The following is a 10,230-nucleotide window of genomic DNA, read 5'->3' on the forward strand; positions in this document are numbered from 1 at the left end:
TTCCTGCCCAGGGGAGGCTGCTGGAACCTGTTGTGACAAGTTTCACAGGGCCCTAACTGGTCACACAGAAATCCATGGATCAGTGAGGACAGGTGGAACTTGAGGTTGTCTGGAAAAAAAAAAAGTACACAAAGATTGCCTTTGAGGCCTGACTTATTTAAGATGCAATAAAGACCAACCTGTTGGCTGTGGCTGCATTTTCCTGATCCCCATCCGACCACCTGCTCTCCAAGGGGAGAATGCAGCTTTATGCTCTGTGCTCATTTGACTTGCTGAAGTCAGTCGGCTGGCTAGAGGTCTAAGGTGACTCAAGACACTTTAAATGTGGCTTGTCACTTAGAAGTCCATAAGTGACGCAGCTGAATTATAAACAATTCCCACAATTAATTCAGGACTTCAGGACTGTAACAAAGTAAAAAGCTCAGTCTTTCTGACTCCATCCCGTTCAAGTCTGTGTGGTTCCCACGGCCTTTATGCTAACAGCGCCTGCTTCAGACACGCTAACCACCAGAGGAATTCTGCTGGAGGCTTGAGGATTTATAAACCTCGCATCCCTTGACATAAAAGAAGCCTGAACTCTGTACTTTTTAAACAGGGCCCTGGCCGGTTTGGCTCAGCTGTTAGAGCATTGGTCTGCGGTCCAGAGAGACCAGGGTTCAGTTCCCACTAAGGGTGCATACCTCGGTTGCAGTTTGTCCCGGGCCCTGGTTGGTCATGCAGGTGGCAGCCACTTGATGTGTCCCTTTCATGTCGATGTTTCTCTTCTTCTCTCTCCCTCCCACTCTATCTGAACAAAAAATGGAAAAAAAAATGTCCTTGGGTGAAGATTAAAAAAAAAAAAAAAAGTGAATTTGACCAAATACCAGTGTTTTCATCTTCTCGCTTGGTGCCTTCGTGATCGATCAATCTTTCCTTACTCCAAATCTGACATTTTGAGTTTTGGCCTTTCCAAACATCAGGTACACAAACTTTGGACTGGGAACAGCTCTAGAGCAGGGTTTCCCAACCTCAGCACTGCCAACATTTGGGGCTGGATCATTCTTTGTCCTGGGGCCTGTCTTGTGCTCTGTCGGAGACCATTGAGCAGCATCCCTGGCTACCCTCTAGAAGTCAGTGAATCACCCTCTCCCTCCCAATGTGTGACAACCCAAAGTCTACAGACATGGCCAGAAGTGGGGGAGAAGGGATGAGAGGAGCAGAATGGTCCACAGGTAGGGTGATGGAGGGAGGGTACTTTCTGAGGAGGGGCCGTGAAACCCTCAGCTGGGCAGACCCAAGGACACAGCTGAAGCCCCACGGGAGGAAATGGGGCTCCCATGAGGGCCTGAGGGAAGCCATGACCTTCCTTGGACTCAGATGGAGCCCCTAGTCCCCACCACTCACAGGCTTTGGCTGGGAGATAATGAAAAGAAAGGACTACTTACCCTGCCCTGGGCAGGACCCCAGAACCATCCCGTTCCCACTCTGCCCCCACTGCCACACTTCCACCCCTGACCTCTGGCTCATGGAGCTTAGAGCAGGCATTGGGGGGTCTGAGAGCTTAAGTGGTGGGAGGGGCAGTACAGCAGCCACAGGGCACCCAGACCTCAGGCTGAGGTGTTTAGTTGTTTGGTTTGTACAAGGTTGGGCACTGGGCTTGGTCAGTTGCCAGGAAGGTAACCAGATTGAGGAGGGGAGCTGTGGCCAGGGACTAGGTTGTGAGAGGCCTAGGCCTGATGAGCATGGTCTCTGGGGCTGGCGATGAGCTGGGTGTCTACTATCCACTTCGCCAAATTCTGCCTTTGAGTTGGTGTATTTTGATCATTTACATTTGAAGTAATTATTGGTGTGTTTAGTCTTAAGTGTGCCAATATTATTTACTTTGTTTGTTCCCTGTTTCTCATTCCTTTTTCTCTTCCCCTTCAGCTGAATCCTAGGAGACATATCAAAATAACAGAACCACCAAATTAAAGCTGATTAATCCCCAAGACTCATGGAGAACCACCTCTTGATTTATACTGAGCTTCATGAGAGCCAAGAGCTTAAACTGTTGTGTTGAGCCACAGGAATGTAAGACATCTTTGTTACTGCAGCATATTTTAGCCTATACTGACTAATCATCAGACTATATCTTAAGAGTGAAACAAAATATAAAGATTAAAAAGATTCAAGGAAATAGTGAACTCTCTTCTAAATCACATTAGCTTTGACAGTCTTCGCGGAGAGTCGCTGTGGTTTCCTGCTTCAACAGTGCTTGGACGGAACCGGCGCTCGACCCATCCCCCCCAGCCACCTGATCCAGCCTTCGGCCACCTCCTCACAGCACCTCAGACATCCCCCAAGGCCCCCGCTCCAGCACCGCGCAGCCGCCCCTCCTTAGCCTCCCGCCATGACGTCCACCGCGTCCACCCTGCAGGTGCCCCAGAACTACCACCAGGACTCGGAGGCCGCCGTCAACCCCAGATCAACCTGGAGCTCTAAGCTTCCTACGTCTACCTGTCCATGTCTTACTACTTTGACCGCGATGATGTGGCTTTGAAGAACTTTGCCAAATATTTTTTTTCACCCATCTCATGAAGAGAGGGAACATGCTGAGAAACTGATGAAGCTGCAGAACCAACGAGGTGACCGAATCTTCCTCCAGGATGTCAGGAAACCAGACTGTGACGACTGGGAGAGTGGGCTGAATGCGATGGAGCGTGCACTGCACTTGGAAAAAAGTGTGAATCAGTCACCACTGTATTTGCACAAACTGGCCACTGACAAAAATGACCCTCACTTGTGTGACTTCCTTGAAACTCACTACCTGAATGAGCAGGTGAAATCCATCAAAGAACTGGGTGACCACGTAAACAACTTGCACAGATTGAGGGCCCCTGAAGCTGGCCTGGCAGAGTATCTCTTTGACAAGCACACCCTGGGAGACAGTGACGAGAGCTAAGCCTTAGGCTGGCTTCCCATAGCCAGGGGGGTGACTTCCCTGGTCACCAAAGCAGTACGTGCATATTGGAGTTACCTTTACCTTTTCTATAACTTGTACCAAATCATCCACTTACATCTTTTCATTTGTACCATTCCTTCAAATAAAGTAATTTGGTACCCTCCCCCCAAAATCATATTAACTATATCATATCAGGAATGTTCTTTTTCTATATTTATATGTTTTTACAACAAATATTTATTTATTTAATTGTTTATTTTATTTTTATTTTTTATCATCCTCACCCGAGGACATTTTTCCATTCTTTGTTCAAGTAGAGTGGGAGGGAGAGAGAGGAACAGAGAGAGAGAGAAACATCGATGTGAAAGGGACACATCGAGTGGTCGCCACCCGCACAACCAACCAGGGCCAGGGACAAACTGCAACCGAGGTACATGCCCTTAGTGGGAACCAAACTCCAGTCTCTCTGGACAGCAGGCCGATGCTCTAACCGCTGAGGCAAACCGGCCAGGGCACAACAAATATTTATTAAGCACTATGATATGCTAGGTGCTGGAGATATATGGATGTCTCCCTTTTTATTCATCAGCATTTAAATATGTTCAAACATCTGCTTTCTTAAAGAAAACAAACTACTAAAATAGTAACATTTTGATCTTACTAAAGTAGAATGGTACATACTACATACACATACTCTAACATATACCACATACACAAGCTACTACAAACCTACCAAGATTATAAATATGGCTTTTATGAGACTCCAAATAAATCCTTTCCTCTCCAGATTCATTGCGATGTAATTGACACATAACATAGTGTAAGTTTAAGGTGTACAACATGATGATTTGCTAGTGTATATATTGTAAAATGATAACCACAATAAGGTTAACATATCCATCACCTCACAATATGAGGGTGTTTGTGTGAGTGAGTGTGTGTGTGTGTGTGGTCAGGATGGTGTGGATGGTGCCCACCTGAGGGGGGAGGGTAGCAGAGCTTTCTTTGCCTTGGGAAATGGTCCCTACTTTTGCAGACTTAGTTATCCTATGGATTGTCCAGCCAAGTCCAATAGAAACAACAATTCACCATATGTGATTTCAAATTTTGAACACATTTAAAAAATAAATACAAATAGATCAAGTGCAGTTATATAACCATTTATTGAACCCAAGACATTAAACATACCCATTGGAATTGTAATCCACACCAGAATGATGAGTAAGATAGGTTCTATGTGGACCTCAATCTGGTTACCTTCCTGGCAACCGACACTAGAAGAAGCAGGGGTCCACTGTTCCTGAATGGCACGTGACAATTCTTGATTTTCGTGTGGACACTTGGGGACAGTGCCCTTGGAAGAGATCTCTGGGCATTCCTGGGTAGCCTGGGGACTCAGGGAGGGAGGCAGAGGTCTGAGTGCAGAGCTGAGCCAGGGCCCCAGACCACAGCGGTCCAAGCTGAATGGAGCCAGCAGGCCCCACATCCCTAAGTAATCTGGACCTCCATTCCCCCTACCACTAGCTACATGGGAGGGTAGAAAGTCAATCCTCACATATTTGTAGGAATATTAGAGAAAACTGTATGTTGTTTAACTTAACACTAGGCCACGAGCATCTCTGCATTTTGCTTCTGTTTTGATTGAACTCCTGCCCCAGGTATCCATGGAGCAGTCAGCCCACTGTCTCTCCAGTCGACTTCCCTGGTGCGGACCTGTCATGTCCTATCCAGCAGCACCATGCACGGCTACAGTATCTGGAGCCCATTGGAGCAGAGCCGGAAGGTGAGGGGACTGCAATCTAAGAAGAAGACTATCTGGAACTGGGTTCCCTTCTAGGCAGTAACATCTTTCCTGACTTTGGAAAGGCACTGGGAAAGTTGGGCATGTGTGTGACACTTTCTCTATTCTGTTTCACACCAGTGCCAATGCCAGAGCCTACTGGCCGCTGCACTGTGCCCACCGAGAACCTGCTGACCTCTTGGGATTGCCTCCCCAGATGGCGACAGAGCAGCTGATGCTGCTGGATGCAGTGAGCCTCTCCCGGAGGTGGGGCGAGCCCTTGCTCTGTCATCAGAGGCCCCAAACCTGCATTTCCTGATCCAGAATCCTTGATCCTGCTGAAATCCCAGTTCCCCCACATACTTACCCTGTGAGCTGGGCAACTTTCTTAATCTCCACACCTTTGGTGTCCACACGTGCACAATGCAGCTGGACACTAAGAGGACCTGCTGGACAGAAGGGCTGTGCAGATCGGTGAGGTGGAACAGATAGGCAGGTGGGTGGCCCTGGCCTGTTGGTGAGGAAGGGGAGCTCACTGAGGGGCTGCCAGGTCCTTGGATCTCTCTTCTGGTGCTCTAACCTGATTTAAGGATAGAATTTAAGGGAGCTGGAGGAGTGAGTGAATTACATACACTCCAAATCCTTTCCTGCTTTTCTCAACTTGTGTTTGTTGGGTGAAGCTGATATAAATTCCAATCCAAAACAAAGATGTGATATTTCAGTTAACCCTAATGCCTTCATGCCTTCAAGAACATTCTGGGGTGCAGCAGCCATCAATCAATAAATCAATGCTGCTGTGGTATGAACAATTAACCCAACACAGGCCCACCTCATGATACCATCACCTAGTTCACATTTCTTCATTTGATGCACAAGGAATCAATGATAGACTTTGCCAAATTCATGAACTGCAAGTACAGTATTTTTTTTTTTTTATTCTCTATCTAACATTCCTAAACAATCACAAAAGAGGTTTGAAGACAAAGGAACATTTCTTTGCACAGTATAATACCCGTTTCACACAGAATAATTTATGCTTAAATTTGTCCTCATGAATGTCAGCCACATTTAAAAAAAAAAAAATGTTCATAGAACGAGTACCTACCACATAATCCACATAATAAATGTTCATTAATTTTATTAAAGTTGTTTTGAGTTGCCCTAGCATCTTAATGTGAAGGTCAGTTTTACATTCATATTAACTTTTGTTTTCTCCCAGATCAAAATATTTATTTTGGCCCTATCTGGGGATATTTCCCAGAAAATGTTTCCTTTTTGGCTGTTAGTAAGTTAGTTCACTTCCTGTCTCTAACTGTGGAGAAAATTCAGAAAAGATTAACTATAATCTCCTTGCTGCTGGTTTGTTTTTCATTTCCTTGCATTTCAAATCCTGTTCATTTTTGTGTGTTAGCCTCTCACATGATAAGCAGATGCTTGATAAATGTTTACTGATTTCATTTAATTTAGAAAAACGCCTTATGAGCTAAACAATATAATTCAGTTAGTGAAATCAGCCTCCGATTGCTTTAACCTTGTCTCTGAATGTTTATCACAGTCCAGAAGGTACTGCATGACCCTGTGTACAAATGAGTCACTTTATCCCACCACCAAAGGCATGAAGATAAACACTGAAACACCAGGAAATAAAAAATCGAATCCACCTCAAAGCCACCAAATTCCCAGCCCATTTAGTCTTCTTGGTATAACTGCATCATCATTTCTCATTTTTTTCCACTTACTTTCAAACTCATGTTATCTGATTCCAACCCTGGCCAGAAGATTTTTACCATTAAAGGCATATGGTTGAGTTTACTGCTAAATGTTTGAATAAAAGCAACGAGGTTAAAAGAGGTTTCTTGGCACTAGTCAGGGCAGAACAGTGGCGTCTTTGTCTTTCCGAATCTCTGGGGTTCGGCCCTTGCCTCTTCTTGGATAACTCATTGCTCTCTGACGTGCTGGGCATCAGCCAGGTCTGGTCCTCAAACCTCCCCATGAGTTATTCCCTTGGGGCAGCCCCAAGCCAGCGGGGAGCACAGTGACTCGCTGTCCTCAGATGTCAGGCTTCCAGAAAGTGGTCTGCCCATTTTGTGAATCTAACACCTGATATAAAATTTCTAATTACAAACACCAAATTCTCTCTCCTAGGAGATCTGAAACTGCAAGCCACTCTTTGTTAAGACCTTTTGTGTTCACTGAAAAGCGCTTGCCAAACATTGGCCACATTTCACTCTGTCTGCTCCATGCTTTTTATCTCTTCCCAACCAGACAGACACATAATGCTTCAGTTGCTGGATGGCCAGGCAATCCATCTCCAGGTCTGCTTGTACACCATGCTCCTGCTGGGCCGATGTGCTATGTAAAGTGCACTGAAGGTATTTCTCAGGTTTTGGTGGAACCTTCCTCAACAAAGGCTTTACAATCTCAAACAGAGCTTGGGTCATTTGATTTTAGCAGCATCAGTGGTTCTCTGAGTCTTCGGACACCAAGCCCACAGTGTGTTTAACACCAGATGTAGATGTGAAGTGATGGAATTATGGAACACAAACATCATTTGGCAAGTGGCCGTTCTGACAGATTCATATTTAAATCTCTTTGCAAAACTGTGTCTTTTTGGCTTGTTTGCATCCTAAGTAAACTTTACCTCCCCAACATGAGTAAAGAGCTTGGCCCATGCCTGTGAGTCAAAGACAGCAGGTGAGAGAAGTCCAGAGATGATAAAGCTCTAATTAACCCTCTTTCTTATGTCAAGTAACACTTGATAGCCATGCAGTTTGTTTGGCATGCACCCCAGGGACGTTGTAGGCTCAGGGTGGCCCTAGGCATTAGGGAGAAAGAAAGGTTGATGAAGATTGGCTCTGTCCTGGGCTTCAGGAGAAAGGGTCAAGGTCAGAAGTGGGTGGGAAAGGGATGAGGGAGCCTGCAGGAGTCTGCAGGTGACAGCAGAAAACACAGTTGGCTAGACTATCTCCTTCTTGCATTTTTCTCAGGAAACAATGTATTATTAAAATATTGAGGGGTCAGCCCGGCCGATGTGGCTCACTGGTTGAGCATCAACCCGTGCACCAGGAGGTCTCTGGTTCGATTCCTGGTCAGGGCACATGCCCAGGTTGTGGGCCCAATTCCCAGCGGGGGGCATAGAGGAGGTAGACAATTGATGTTCTGTCTCATCGATGTTTCCAGTTCTCTCCCTCTCTCTCCCTCTCTCTCTAAAATCAATAAAGAAAAAAAATATTTAAAAAAAAAATAAAATAAAATGTTGAAAAATAAATGTTGAGGGGTCAGATAGAAAAAAAATATTTGCCAACTCTGGGCAAAAGCCTTCCTGTTTATTCATTTAATTCATCTAATAATTCAGCATATTTATGGAGCAATTATGATCCTAAGTACTGTTCTAGATTCTGATGATACGACAGAGGACAAGCCAACAAGTTCCCTGCCCTCATAGAGCTGACTGCTCATGGGGAGGCAGCACTAAAGAGCAAGCAAATATACCAGATAACTTCAGTTTATGATAAATGTTATGAAGGGGTGGGGGCCATTTTACATAGGGTGGCTAGGGAAGGCCTCTCTGGGGCGGGGGGCATTAACTAAAAACCAAGAACGAAAAGGAGAACCTCACCATGTGACACTCTAGGGAAGAGACTACATCCCCGCAGAATGAATAGCACATGTAAAGGCCCTGAAATACCCCTGGGGGCGTTTGAGGGGCTGAGGAGGATGGGGCACAGTAAGACAGTGGATGGGGTGAGCAGAGAGTGTCGAGAAAGAGGCCCCCCTGTGTGAGATCTTGCAGTCATGGCCAGGACTTGATATTTTAGTCTTGTTACAGTAGGAGTGCAGAGAGCAGTCAGCCAGTAGGTGGCTTTGGGTTGAACTTCACAGGAATCCTGTGACTTCACAATCTGGTAAAGTCATTTAAAATTCAAGGTCACAAAAAAAGATCAGATTTTGGGTAACTGCTAAATGTTTCAACCGTGTTGCCTATCAGGACCATAGTTGCTACTAAGGAAAGCTTTTCGTCTCACAGACCTACTTTAAGACACATCGATTAGAACTGGGTGCAGCTATGTGCCATGAACTTCCCCTGCTCTCAGTATCTAACAGTGTCAGTGACTTGTGGTGGGGCCTATACTCATTTATTAAATATTTATTAAGTGCCTGTTATATATCATGGGGATACAGTGGTGAATAACAGATGCATTCCTTGCTATCGTGGAGCTTACATTCTACCTAGAAAGACTGACAATTAAAAAGACAAAACAGCCCTGGCTGGTTTGACTCCGCAGCAGAGCGTCAGCCTGCAGACCAATGAGTCGTAAGTTTGATTCCAGTCAAGGGCGTGTACTTGGTTGCAGTTCGTCCCTGGCCCTGGTTGGGGTTATGTGGGAGGCAACCAGTGGATGTGTCCCTCTCACATTGATGTTTCTCTTTCTCTTTCTCCCACTCCATCTGAAGATAAATAGAAAAATATCCTCAGGTGAAGATTAAAAAAGAAAAGTAAACAAATAAACAAAAGACAAAATATAAATTTCTTTTATATGATAGGGAAAGTGCAGTATTAGGGGAGTATATAGCAGCATAATCAAGTGACCTGGTCAAGGAAGATGTCCTGGAGGAAGTGATGTCTACACCAAGAGCTAAAAATTAAATAGGAGAAGGCCAGTTGTAGTGGTAGAGGAAGAGTTTTCCAGAGGGAAGGAACAGCATATAACCAGAGGTGAATGAGAATGTGGTATATTTGAGGTATTGTAGATATTTTTAGTATAATGACAGGCAGGGCACAAGATTGAGAAATGAGAAATAAAGCTAGAGATGCACTAAGGGAGCAGGTGATGAAACTAGATCTGTATTTTTTATTTATTTATTTATTTATTTATTTATTTATTTATTTATTTATTTAATGTTACATGTTTCTCTTTTTTCCCCCATTGACACCTCCTCCCAATCCCACACCCCACTCCCCCAAATTGTCGTCTGTGTCCATGGTTATGCATACATGCATGTAAATTCTGTGGTTTAACTCTTCCCCTTTCCCCCAACCCCCCTCTTCTGAGGTTAGTCAGTCTGTACCCTACTTCCATGTCTCTGGGTCTATTTTGTTCACAGATTGTTTTGTTCATTATATTCCACAAATAAGTGAGATCATGTAATATTTGTCTTTCTCTGATTGGTTTATTTCACTTAGGGTAATACTCTCCAAGTCCCTCCATGTCATCTCAAAGGATAAGAGATCTTTCTTTACAGCTGCATAGTATTCCACTGTGTATATGGAACATAAACTTTTTATCCACTCATCTATTGATGGACACTTGGGCTGTTTCTAGATCTTAGCAATTGTAAATAGTGCTGCTATGAACATAGGGGTACATATAATCTTTCTGATTGGTGTTTCAGGTTTCTTAGAATATATTCCCAGAAGTGGGATCACTGGATCAAATGGTAGTTCAATTTTTAATTTTTTGAGGAAACGCCATATTGTTTTCCATAGTGGCTGCACCAGTCTGCATTTCTACCAGCAGTGTACTAGAGT

At 44.6% G+C, this 10,230-nt stretch overlaps 1 pseudogene; it reads left to right on the forward strand.

The window, feature by feature from the left end:
* Positions 1–2,450: 2,450 nt before the first annotated feature.
* LOC118623051 lies at positions 2,451–2,985 on the forward strand (annotated as a pseudogene).
* The last annotated feature ends 7,245 nt before the right edge of the window (positions 2,986–10,230 follow it).

This window comes from Molossus molossus, unplaced genomic scaffold, assembly GCF_014108415.1.
Source record: "Molossus molossus isolate mMolMol1 unplaced genomic scaffold, mMolMol1.p scaffold_m16_p_9, whole genome shotgun sequence".
NCBI lineage: Eukaryota > Metazoa > Chordata > Mammalia > Chiroptera > Molossidae > Molossus > Molossus molossus.